The sequence below is a fragment of the Pseudorca crassidens genome, chromosome 17 (genome assembly GCF_039906515.1).
Source record: "Pseudorca crassidens isolate mPseCra1 chromosome 17, mPseCra1.hap1, whole genome shotgun sequence".
NCBI classification, from domain to species: Eukaryota; Metazoa; Chordata; class Mammalia; order Artiodactyla; family Delphinidae; genus Pseudorca; species Pseudorca crassidens.
Window position 1 is genome coordinate 1,026,819 of NC_090312.1, and position 12,164 is coordinate 1,038,982.

Consider the following 12,164-nt stretch of genomic DNA (forward strand, 5'->3'; position numbering starts at 1 on the left):
GGCGGCAGCGGCGGCGGCGGAGGGCGCGCACCGAGCGGGCGGCGGCGGCGCGGGAGAGCCGCGAGCAGCTCACGCGCGGCGTGCGAGCCGGGATGAGGGGCTGTGGCCGCGCGGCCCGCGCGCAGCCTGCGGGTGAGAGCGCGGACGGTGGGCGGCGCGGGCCGGGAAGATGGCGGAGAGGCCGGCGCTGTGGCCCCTGCCCGGTCTCCTGGAGGTCCCCGGCCCGGCCCGCGAGGATACGGGTCCTTGGCGACTGAGGGGGCGGGCGGTGCCGCGACCGGGCCGGGGAGGGGCGGGTTCTGTGTGTAGAGGTCCGGCGGGGGGGGGGGCGGCGCAGGGGCGCGAGGGGCCCAGGCCTCGCGGGGCCAGGGTGTGTGGTGGGTGTGGGGTCAGGCCTAGGGGTGAAGGTGGGTGAGAGTGTGCCCGGCCCGGGGTGCGGGTCGGTGAGTGTGCCGGCCCTGGGGTGTGAGCGTGCCCGGCCTAGGGTGGGCGTGAGTGGAGTGCCGGGCCTGAGCGCGTGGTGTCGGCGCGGTTCGGGTGCGCAGTCGGGGAGGTGCAGGGCCGGGGAGTCGGGACGCGCGTGTCCGGGTGCGGGCCGTGGCCTCCGGCCCCGCCGATCTGGCCTCTGCAGGGAGGCGGGCTGAGGCGTCCCCTACTTCCCTCCCGGTCGCCCTCCCGGAGCTGGAATTCCCGCGGTGGCTCCCTGGTTGCGGGATTGGTGTGGGTGGAGGCAGTGTTCCGCGCGAGGGCCGAGATAGAGGCAGGCTGTGCGCATCTTGGGGGTCAGGACGTCTTTTATTTTAAAACGTGCAGCTGGCGGGGAGGCCGCCGCAGCTGTGGGTGTGTTACATGCTGCTTCCACCAGCAGCTGCTGTGGGCGCTGCGCAGCCTTCAGCAGCAAAAATGCGGCGTCCCTCACCCGCTTCGTTGTCCTAGGGTTTAACCAAACCTCCTGTGACCTTTACAGAAACCTACAGTTGCAAGGCTTCTTGTTCCTCCCCTGGTGCAGACAATAGGAGGTTTGTCTTTGAAGCCAGCGAGGGGAATTGCACCCTGTACATCCTGGGTGCCTCTGTAAACAGCAGGTGGTTCCCGGTCAGCGGCTCCCCTTTCACAGTGAGCAAGGTGTGTTTCTCCTCGTTGGGGGAGGGGAAGGAGATTTGATAGGGGTGAATGTGAAGCAAGGAGACTCATTCCATAAAGCAGCTTGGCGCGGACTGTGTGCCCCGCGCGCTGGCTTGGGAATGAGCAGGGCCCTGGGTCTCTCTGCCTGCACTTTGTCTAGTCAGCTGTCTGGAGAGGCTGGAGAACAGGGGGGAGAAGAGGGCGGCTTCTGGAGCCAGACTGCTTGCCTTTGAGTCATGACTCTTCTGTTTACTGGCTTTGTACTCTGCCTTTGGTTCCTCATGTGTAAAATGGGAGCACCAATAATATTGGGCTCCCTGGGTGGTTGTGGGGACTCGGTGAATTCATTGTGCCTTGTTGTCAGTGTTGAGAAAAGTCAGGAGTTGTTATCGCTGCCAAGATCTGGTTTCCAGGGTGCACTCACTGGGTCGGCTGTTTCGTCTTAGTTTAACACTAACTTGAGGTCTGTGGCTCTCTTTTCTTGTGCAAGCTGGGGTCATATTTGGAGAAACAAGTCTTTATAAAGGTAAACGAGGAACAAATCTCATGTACTTAGATAAATTATCATATAGAACTGTTTTTAAAAATCTTTTTAGAAGAAGAAAGCTTCTAATGAACCAGTCTAGAATCCTGCAGTACTTATTGTCCTGGGAGGTAGATAGGATTGTTGTTGACAGAAATGAGATGTCGAGCAGTTCTTGGGTAATTCTCTACTTGAATTAAACTATCAAAGCCATTGTTGTTATACTTTTTTCTTTTTAATTTAATTAATTAATTTTGGCTGCGTTGTGTCCTTGTTGCCGCACGTGGGCTTTCTCTGGTTGCTAAGAGCGGGGTCTACTCTTCGTTGCATTGTGATGGCTTGTCTTGTTGTGGAGCATGGGCTCTAGGTGCACAGGCTCAGTAGTTGTGGCACGTGGGCTCAGTAGTTGTGGCTCGCGGGCTCTAGAGCGCAGGCAGAGTAGTTGTGGCACACGGGTTCAGTTGCTCCGTGGCATGTGGGATCTTCCCAGACCAGGGCTCAAACCTGTGTCCCCTACATTGGCAGGCAGATTCTTAACCACTGTGCCACCAGGGAATCCCTGTTGTTATACTTCACAGTGTTATCCTTGTAACGGAAAAGATACTTTATTAACAAACTAAGTGACAGTGAGGGCATAAGCACCAGAAAATGAGGACTTGGCATTATCAGTGCTGTAACATTCTGTCTTGCTAAGCTGTTGGAAGGAATAACTTAACTTGCTTCAGAACAAAGTGGAAAAATTCGTCATGTTTCCCAAGGAGATGGTTCTCTTTCTCAGGTCTAGGAAGAGTATCTTAGCCTTACCCTAGATCACTTCATCTCATCCCCTTTATCTGTGTGACACTAAGACTAGGAGGGACCCCCCACACACACTTTAAGGAGAGTCTTTGGGCATTTGTGGAGTCTAAGGTTGAGAACATTTGATGTTCAGAGTGAATGGTAACGAAATAGCTTCTGTGAGCAAATTTTACAATATCTAAAGATAGATTTAAAAACGTCCATCCCCGCCTTCTTTCCTGCATGTGTGCTGGTGTGGGCTGTCCTTGAACAATGTAATAACAGTGAATTCAGTGTGTTGTTAAGCCTCCACCTGGTTCTTTGTTGCTTTTGAAGAAAAATGTCCGTGTAAAGATGAAAAAATTAAAAAAATGTTTCACTATGAGAACATTCTCATAGTGAAATATCTAGTTTTACTAGCAAGATAGCTTTGCTGTGCCTGTTCACTGACCCATGTGGCCATTTGTTGAGGGTCTTACACGCTCCCACTCAAAGTTGGCTCTGTGGGTGTCCTGTCTCAGGAGCTCAGCCTGGGTGTCGCAGCGCTGGACCTGGCGACACCTGGCAGAGCTGGACTGGGCTGCCCTGCCTGGAGGTCTCTTCTCCTGTTATCCTTCTTGCTCCCCTGGTAAAGTCTGCACCCTCAGCTGTGGGCTGTCTCTGCTCCCTCCTATGCCTGCCTCACCGTGCCTCCCATCAGCCTCTGGGACTCGCCCTTGATGTCACCTGGCAGCTCTGGCCTGCTCCCCGCGGTTGTTTCTGACCCTGACTGCTGTCCTGCAGCCACACTGTTTCACCCTGCTGAGAAGAGCCTCCTCCCTTGGGCCTGCAGCCTTAGCTCACTCCTGCTTCTGCTGTGCTCACGCCTCAGCCTTCCAAACACTGCGCCAGACGAGGGTCTCTAAGCTACAGCCACTGACAGGCCCTTGGCCTGTCTTTGTAAATAAAGTTTTATTGCAACACAGCCACCCTGGTTTATTTTTGTATCATCTGTGGCTTTACGGGGGCCTCTCACTGTTGTGGCCTCTCCTGTTGCGGAGCACAGGCTCCGGACGCGCAGGCTCATCGGCCATGGCTCACGGGCCCAGCCGCTCCGCCGCATGTGGGATCCTCCCGGACCAGGGCACGAACCCATGTCCCCTGCATCGGCAGGCGGACTCTCAACGACTGCGCCACCAGGGAAGCCCTCATCTGTGGCTTTTTTGGCAGACTTGACTAGTTGCAACAGAGACTTCATGGCCCACAACACCTAAACTGTTTCCTGTCTGGCCCATTTTCAGAAAAAGTTTGCTCTAGAAGTTCAGAGGGAGAAGGACTGCAGTGGGGGGGGGCTTCAAGGAAGAGGTGGTCTTTGAGCTGAACCTCAGCAGGAGGTGAGTGGGGGAAGGATGGAGGACACTGCAGCACTACAGACAGAAAGGGTTTCAGGTCTTGGGAGTAAAGGCAAGAAGGTGGCTCACGTGTGGTTTGTGGGGTTAGAAGTTTGTATAAGGAATAAGAGGAAATAAGGGTTATAACGTGAAGATCTTTGAACTTCGGTGAAGGACTTTAGATTTCAGTTCTCTGGCTATGGGGAGCCGCTTCAGGTCTGCGAGTAGGGGAGGTCCTGATAAAATGGGTTAGGGACGTGTACCTGGCCGTGATGCGTAGGATGGGTTGGGGAAGGAAGAAATCAGGGAGTTTATTGGGCAGCTTTCTCTAGAAAGACTGCAGTAACAAGTCAGAGGTTTATTTCTAGCTCACATTTCATTTGCTTGAGGCTCTTTTCTGAGAGTCTTCATTGCTGGATCGGGGACGTGCCCTTGTTTGGGACACGCTATTCTTATGGCAAGAGAGTGGCAGAGACTCAGCCTCTCTTTGAGCTTCAGCTTAGAACTGGAGACTCAAGTTCTGTGGCCAAAGCAGGTCTCCTGGCCCAGCCCCGGGAGAGGAGATGCGTCCCACGGCCAGGGGCAGGCTGTAGGATGGACAGCCCTCTTACAGGGAGGGTGGCCAAATAACCAGAGCCAATGCTAGGACCACCCCAAGGGAGCAGACAAGTGCCAGCCGCACTTCTTCCCTTAGCCGCCTGCGCGGAAGCCCTGCAGGCGTCTCAGGCCTTGCCTCCTGCCTCACTTCTAGCCTTGGCCGCCTGGTGCTCTGGGCCCATCATGTGCTAGGTTCTTCCCCCGCATGCTGCTGCTCCCTGCCTTGCTCGTCGTACCTTCCACGTAGTTAATGAATCCCCCTTCCTCTGGCAGCAGGGCCAGCTGCCAGGCGGGGCCTGTGCCTGTCTCGTCCGCACTGTGGCGGTGCCTCCTGGCTGGACCCCCTCACCTCTATCTTCCACGCAGCTGCTCAGGGCATGTGTGCAGGTCAGTGTTCTCATCCAGCGGTGGTTCATCTGGAGACATTTGCGGTCGTCCCAACTGGGGGCAGGTGCAGCGGCAGCGAATGTGTGGAGGCCATCCTGTGCTACCCAGGATGCTCCGCGGCCGAGGAGCAGGCCCCGGGCATGTGTGCCAGTCGTGCTGCTGCTCTGCCCTCCTCCCCGGCTCGCCGTGCCCCCTGGACTGCTGTCCGTGGCCCAGCGTGCCCCGACTCGCACCCAGCGCTCCGGCGACTCTGGCTGAGCACCGCCAGGCCCAGCCCTGCTCCGCATTCTCTCTTCCCCTCACACAAGCAGGGCTCGGGGGCTCCTTAGGCCCTCACTGGGGCCTGCCTGGGGCCTGATCTGTCCCCATGCCAGGCACGCTCTGCACAGCCTCCAGTTGTCCCCCTCTGCACAGGGAGTCCTCGAGGGCAGCGGACTCAGTGCCTCGTGTAGCATTTCCTTTGTGTCTTAACATCAGCAGGGATGGACGCCTTTGGGTGGGAGTCACCGTTGTGCTTCCCAGGTTGACACAGCAGCGGCTGCTTCCAGCTACCTGAGGCCTCTCATCTCTTGCTTTCCTAAGTGTAAATGTTTTAATTCTCATAGGTTCTTTTCATTTTTGCTCCTTAAAAGGTTAAAAAATTTTGTACTACGTAACATCTTCAGGGTTTGAAGGCACAGAGGGTGCACAGTGTAGCTGTCTGTTGCCTCCATCCCTTCTCTGCCCCCAGAAGCCTGGTCCCCTGGAGGCACCCACTCCATCTCCTTCTAGAGATACTTCGTTGTAACTATGCACGCAAACATGTATATGTCTTCTTTTTTTCCCGCTCTTTTCTTTAAAAAATTTTTCGTAACCTCGCCTTTTTAACTAAATGTGTTTGGGTTTGGGAAGTCGCTCCATATCAGTACATTTTCCAGTTCATTCTTTTTCATGACTACATCGTGTCTGGCTGTGTGGAGGTGCTATAATTTATCTAACCAGCCCCTGCTGGTGAACATCATATTTTGCGCAGTTAAAATCAGGCTGCAGGCACAGCATTGTGGACATGTGCACGTGTGCCTGTGGGGCCCATCCCTAGAAGTGACATCTCTTTGTTTAATCACTGTTGATTCTGTTAGATCAGGTTTTGCTTTTGTTTCTTAATGTCTTTAACTGTACTTTCTGTGGTCATTTATTTCTCCCAGTTATCTGTCTGTATTTTAAATAATATAGGATGGTCAGATTAGGTGAGTTTCTCAGTTGGAAATTGGCTCACCTTTCATGTGTTCTTATAGGTAGGAGTGACTAGGAAAACATATCCACACAAAAACTTGTACACAGAAGTTCACAGTAGCATCATTCATAATAGCCAAAAAGGGGAAACAACCAAAATGTCCATCAACAGACGAACGGACAAACAAAGTGTGTTCTGTCCATACAGTGGAATATTATTTGGGAATAAAAAGAAAGGAAGTACTGATTCATGCTACAATGTGGATGAATCTTGGAACATTATGCTGAGTGAAAGAAGCCAGACACAAAGGTCTGGCTTTGTACGGTTCCATTGATATGAAATGCCCCAAACAGGCAAATCCATAGGGACAGAAAGTAGATTAGTGGTTGCCAGGGGCTGGGAAATGACAGCTAAGGCGTATGGGGTTTCTTTTTGGGTAATGAAAATATTCTAAACTTGACTGTGGTGAAGGCTGTGCCTATCTGTGAATATACTGAAATATTCTAAAATTGTATGCTTTAAATGGGTGAATTGTATGGTATGTGAATTACATCTCAATAAAGCTGTTAAAAATAAGAGTGATTAGGATTTTTAAGGAGGGAGCGTTCCAAGGGGGGGCCCAAGGCCTTAGAGTTGACTCTGTCCTGGGCTTGTGGTGAGAAGTCCAGTGGGCAGCACGGTGACGCCCGGATCGGCCTTTGAGATACTGGGTATAGTGGACACAGCACTGTTCCCACTGCGGAAGACTTGAGTTCAGCCTTGACTCAGTCCCCGAGGAGTGTGGTCCATCACAGGTAAGTCGATCAAATCGCTTAACAGCCGAGCCTCGGCTCATATCTGCGGATTAGATTATATCTGTCCCATGTATTCTCAGGGTGTGTTGTGAGGCTGAAGTGTGACTGAATTTCAGAGGACTCTGTAAATTACTGAGTGTCATACGTGTATAGGGTTCTAAAAACGTAATTTCAACACCAAGAGGCCAAGTCAGCAGAGCACGTTTTCTGTCCTCTTGCAGACTGGTTGACCCGAGTGTAGCCGGCTGCATTGTGAACAGAACCATGCGTGGCCCCAGGGTGCTGGGCTCAGGCCTGGGAGCCCCTCATCTGGCCCCCACTACTCGAGCCTATTTTCCTCCTTCGCTGCACTCCTCTGTCTGTCCTGCTGCTTCTCTCGGTCCTTCCTAAAGTTCCTGGAGGCCCAGCACGAACCAGAGATGTGGGTGCTTCCTTCCTGTGTGGAGCTGCACAGGAATGTCATCCTGAGACACTGCTGGTGGTTCTGTTACAGTCCCTTCAGCTGCTTCCTGGGACTTCTCCGGTGGCAGCATGTGCTTCCTAGCCATTGGGATTGTGTGAAGCATGTACAGTACAGATTTCCCAGCCGACAGACTTCAGGTTGTTTGTGCATCCGATTGCACGTGTCGTGGCAGCTTCTGGACTCTAGATAGTGTTTTTCTATTTAATTTTGGTGGTGTTGGCCTTTTATTTTGTATTCAGAATTCAGCCATACTATGAGGATTCCTACTTCTTCTGACTCTGAGAAGCCCAAGAAGTAGCCTCTGGTTCCCAAAACCTGGGAGGGGGTAAACTGTGGGTCCCGGAGACCCTCATTTGCAGGGATGTGCAGAAAGCCCAGCGGCCGGCCGCCAAGGGACAGTGTGGGCCTTCTTGCCTGAGGCCAATGGGGCCCAGGATGGTGTTGCTCAGGGCTGGAGCCTTCTCTGTTGGTTTGGCAGGATTTTTTTTCTTTTTTTTTTTTTGCGGTACGCGGGCCTCTCACCGCCGCGGCCCCTCCCGTTGCGGAGCACAGACTCCGGACGTGCAGGCCCAGCGGCCATGACCCACGGGCCCAGCCGCTCTGTGGCATGTGGGATCCTCCCGGACCGGGGCACAAACCCGTGTCCCCTGCATCGGCAGGTGGACTCTCAACCACTGCGTCACCAGGGAAGCCCTAATTTTTTATTTTATATTATAGTTGATTTACAACGCTGTGTTAGTTTCAGGTGTACAGCTAAGTGATTCAGTTATACATCTACATATATCCTTTATTATTATTTTTTAATAAATTTATTTATTTATTTTTGGCTGTGTTGGGTCTTCGTTGCTGCGTGCGGGCTTTCTCTAGTTGCAGCGAGTGGGGGCTAGTCTTTGCTGCAGTGTGAGGGCTTCTCATTGCGGTGGCTTCTCTTGTTGCAGAGCATGGGCTCTAGTCATGTGGGCTTCAGTAGTTGTGGCACGCGGGCTCAGTAGTTGTGGCTCGCGGGCTCTAGAGCGCAGGCTCAGTAGTTGTGGTGAACAGGCTTAGTTGCTCCGCGGCATGTGGGATCCTCCTGGACCAGGGCTGGAACCTGTGTCCCCTGCATTGGCAGGCGGATTCTTATCTACCGCGCCACCAGGAAGTCCCAGAAAGTTTAGCTAAATTTTTAATACTTTTTTTTTTGCGCGGTATGGGGGCCTCTCACTGTTGCGGCCTCTCCCATTGCGGAGCACAGGCTTCGGACGTGCAGGCTCAGCGGCCATGGCTCACGGGCCCAGCCGCTCCGTGGCATGTGGGATCTTCCCGGACCTGGGCATGAACCCGTGTCCCCTGCATCGGCAGGCGGACTTTCAACCACTGCGCTCCCAAGGAAGCCCAAATTTTTAATACTATTTTGTGGGATATTTATCTGCCCCAACAGGTATTTGTCAGGAAAACATTGGTTTTTTCCTGCAGTACTTCAGCATTTGTTGTTGTTGCTGCATCTGTCTTGAAGTGTCGCTTTGTACGTGTGCCATGAAAACTGCCTTCCCGCATTCACCCTTTGTGTGGAACTGAGCCGATCACAGGCGAAAAAACAGGCCGGCCGCAGCTTGTTTGGACTTGTCTGAGTTTAGCAAATCCTTGGCATCAGGGAGCCTCTAACAGGGCATAGAGCCTTTGATGTGCCTTGCAGCAGAAACAATTTTCAGTATTTTCTAAATAACACTTGTAATATATTCTATAAAGAGGAAGTGTTCACATATTTCTCATTCAACATTGGTAACCCATCCTGAAAAATCAGACACTCTACTTGAAAATAGAGTCTATTTTTCATCATGTTAAATGGGAAAATTTATTAACTCATTAAGTATCAATCAGTTTCCCAAAACATCTTTGAAACCCTGGTAAAGGACCTTCATATAAGAAATAGGCTATCATGTTAGAATGTAAAAAAGGGTTTCCTTGTTTTCCAGACAAGTGATACAAATTATCTGCTGTTGCTTTTCCTGTGGTAACGCCTAGAGCCTCTGCACATCCCGGCGACTCAGCAGCAGGTGCCCTGGTGACGCTTTTTTTTAATTTGTGTTGGAGTATACTTGCTTTACAATGTCGTGTTAGTTTCTGTTGAACAGCAAGGCGAGCCAGCTGTACATATACATGTAGCCCCTTTTTTTTCGGATTTCTTTCTCATTTAGGTCACCACAGAGTATTGAGTAGACTTCCCTGTGCTATACAGTAAGTTCTCATTAGTTATCTATTTTATACATAGTATCAATGTGTATATTTTCAGAGGTGCACGCAGCATGCTTCTCCCAAGTGAATTTCAAATCCAACCTGAGGTTTTTTCCCTGCATGTTGTTTTGAGGAAATTGTTGAGTTAGTTTTTTGACATAAATACAAATTTTACCCCTTTAATAACCAAAACTGAAATGCATATTAGAATAATTATATGATTTATGAACTTAAAAAAATGTTTTATTGAAGTATAGTTGATTTACAGTGTGTAAATTTCGGCTGTACAGCCAAATGAGTCAGTTATACATATATATGTATTATATGTATAGTCTATGAACTCTTAAACTATCAAAAACCAAAAGATATTCTACCAAAAAATTTTAACCAGGATGATTTCCATGGGGAAATACAAATGTGCCTGTATTTGTAATGTGGCTTAATGTTAATAGATGATGAGGTTAAGAAGTTATTTCTTCTCTATTTTGAAATAATTTGTATGGTGAAAATGAAATTTAAATTAATTTTAAAAATGTCTGGACTCCAACTCCCATTTTTCATGCTGAAGATAATTTTTTAAGGAAAGCTTCCTGGTTTTCAGGTAAGGATGGCAGATTGAACACATGTATACAGCTTCACTGTCTCCCAAACTCTCTCCCATTCTGCTAAATGAACAGGAAAGTGATGTTTAAAAAAGTCAAACTCACAAGGCTGAGTAAAGTGAGAGGGAGATGATAGCAATAAAGTTTTGGAAGCTGGGAGGCAGATGGATACGTCATAACTGACTTAGCAGATCTGAGAACGGCAGGTTCTGTGCTGGCAGTGAGGAGAGCTGAGAACTAATCCTGTTTGTACCACAGAATCATCAAAAGGCTCAAAATTTAGAGGCACCAGGGACCTTAAGGAAGTCAAAGAGAGAACCACAATGAAGAGCAGAAAACAAGAGGCTAACAGGAAGGGTCAGGAAGATTTGAGAGAGACCAAAGGGAATCTCCAGAAACAAATGACAGCTGAAACTTAAAAAGTAACCAACAGGCTAAATATTCGATTATAAGCAGTTGAAGAGAGGCTTTGTGAACGAGGTGAAAGGATTTTAATAAGAACAACAAAGAGTTAATGGAATGGAAAGTATGGTGGAGAAGGTGATTGAGGGGTGGAGGACAGAATGCAAGAGTTTCAGATACATTTGATGCCAGCCCCAAAAGCCAACTTAGAATGGAGAAGAGACAGTGTTGGAAGAGCTGTTGGCTGGAACTAATGACAGATGTGATGATGGAAAGATCGTTTATTTCAAACAGGATAAATAACGTCCATGTTGAGAAACGTCACAGCAACGCTCCAGAACACCAAAGACCAAGACAACGTTTAAAGCAACCAGAAGTAAGAGCTCTTCCAGGGTGCTAACGGGTCCTGCTTGCCGCTCCTCAGCGGTCCCGGCGCCAGGAGGACGGTGGGAGCGGCCGGAGACACTGGCCTCCTGCAGGGTAGCCTCCTGGAGCAGGGTGGAATGCTGTTTTCAGAGAAGCAAAGAATCATCAGGGAAAGCATGCGTTGCAAAATGGAATGGTTAACAAATGATGAACATATTTGCATGAAATAATTATATTTTGTAGGGTTCAGAGAGAGACTACACAGCAACAGCAGGGGTGCCAGATGCAGCAGAACCCAGGTTTGGGGTGGGAGAGCAGAGAAGAGCACTGACGTCTGGGAACCCTGTCCAAGGGGCTCGACGCTCTGCAGCTCTCCGGACACATGGAAGCCTCGCAGGGCCTTCAGAGAGAAAGAGACAGAGAATTGAGCGTCCGAATGACTTTGCGCTTCTCAGTAGCAGTTCTGGAGTCTAGAGGTTTGGGAAGCAGTAAGTTCAGAATCTGATGGAAGGTGACCTCCAGTGTGGTGCTCCGCCCACGGACGCGCCCTGCCCTGCCGTCCTGGAAACGACCAAGATGCTCTTTACTGTGTGCGGTGAAGGGCGGCCCCTGGCCACGGCAGCGCCCAGCGATGGAGTGTGCCTCTGAGCGTGTTCCTCTTGCCGGGAGCGGGGCGAGGCTGAGCGCCTGCGTGTTTCCACCGTTCTCCGATGCGGTTGCCGCCCCAGCCGTTCAGGAGCCTTCGGGCATCAGCATTGCGGCACCTGCATTGCAGGCGACGTTAGGAGCGCTAGGGGCCAGGACCAGTTGCCTCCTGTGCTCTTCCCTCACCCCAGAGGCGGGAGCAGCTCGAGCCGCCCGGGTGACCTGCTCGCCAGTTTCACCCCTGTTTCCTTTACGTGTTCCCACCCCTTTCCCGGTACTACTGCTGATTCTTCACTCAAATTTGCTGGTGTTTGGGAGGTTTGGGGTTGGTGTGGTAGTAATGGGGACAGAAAAGTAACTTTATATTTTGGGTGAGGAACCAGGTGTTAGGCGAGGTGGGAGAGAGGGACCCAGGGCGGTGCTGTGGGTACCACGTGAGACAGGAGCAGGGTGGGACGGTGCCAGTGGGCTGGGCAGGTGGCGATGGGGAGGGTGGGTTCTGGGAGAGGCTGCAGTACTTGGCATCTTCCTAGGATAACCGGCCACCTTAGAAATAGGAGACTGGAAAGCTCAGCTAGGGAAATGGCAGTGGGCGGAGCAGCGCCGTCTTGATGCGATCAAGACTCAGGTGCCCGCAGCACTCCTTGAGTTGGTCGCTTGATGTCTTTGGTCAGTTTGGGGACGTT

The 12,164-nt window shown here is 51.1% G+C and overlaps 1 protein-coding gene across 14 annotated transcripts in view; it reads left to right on the forward strand.

The window, feature by feature from the left end:
• ARHGAP39 (Rho GTPase activating protein 39) overlaps window positions 1–12,164 on the forward strand; it is a 73,815-nt gene continuing 61,651 nt past the window's right edge. For 12 of the 14 annotated variants that reach the window (XR_010936606.1, XR_010936607.1, XM_067712465.1 and 9 more), the window contains exon 1: window positions 1–132. The gene's annotated coding sequence lies outside the window, so the exon portion shown is untranslated. Of the gene's footprint in view, window positions 133–3,522; window positions 6,787–12,164 lie in introns of those variants that run through there. The other 2 variants (XM_067712466.1, XM_067712467.1) reach the window with 2 other exon arrangements.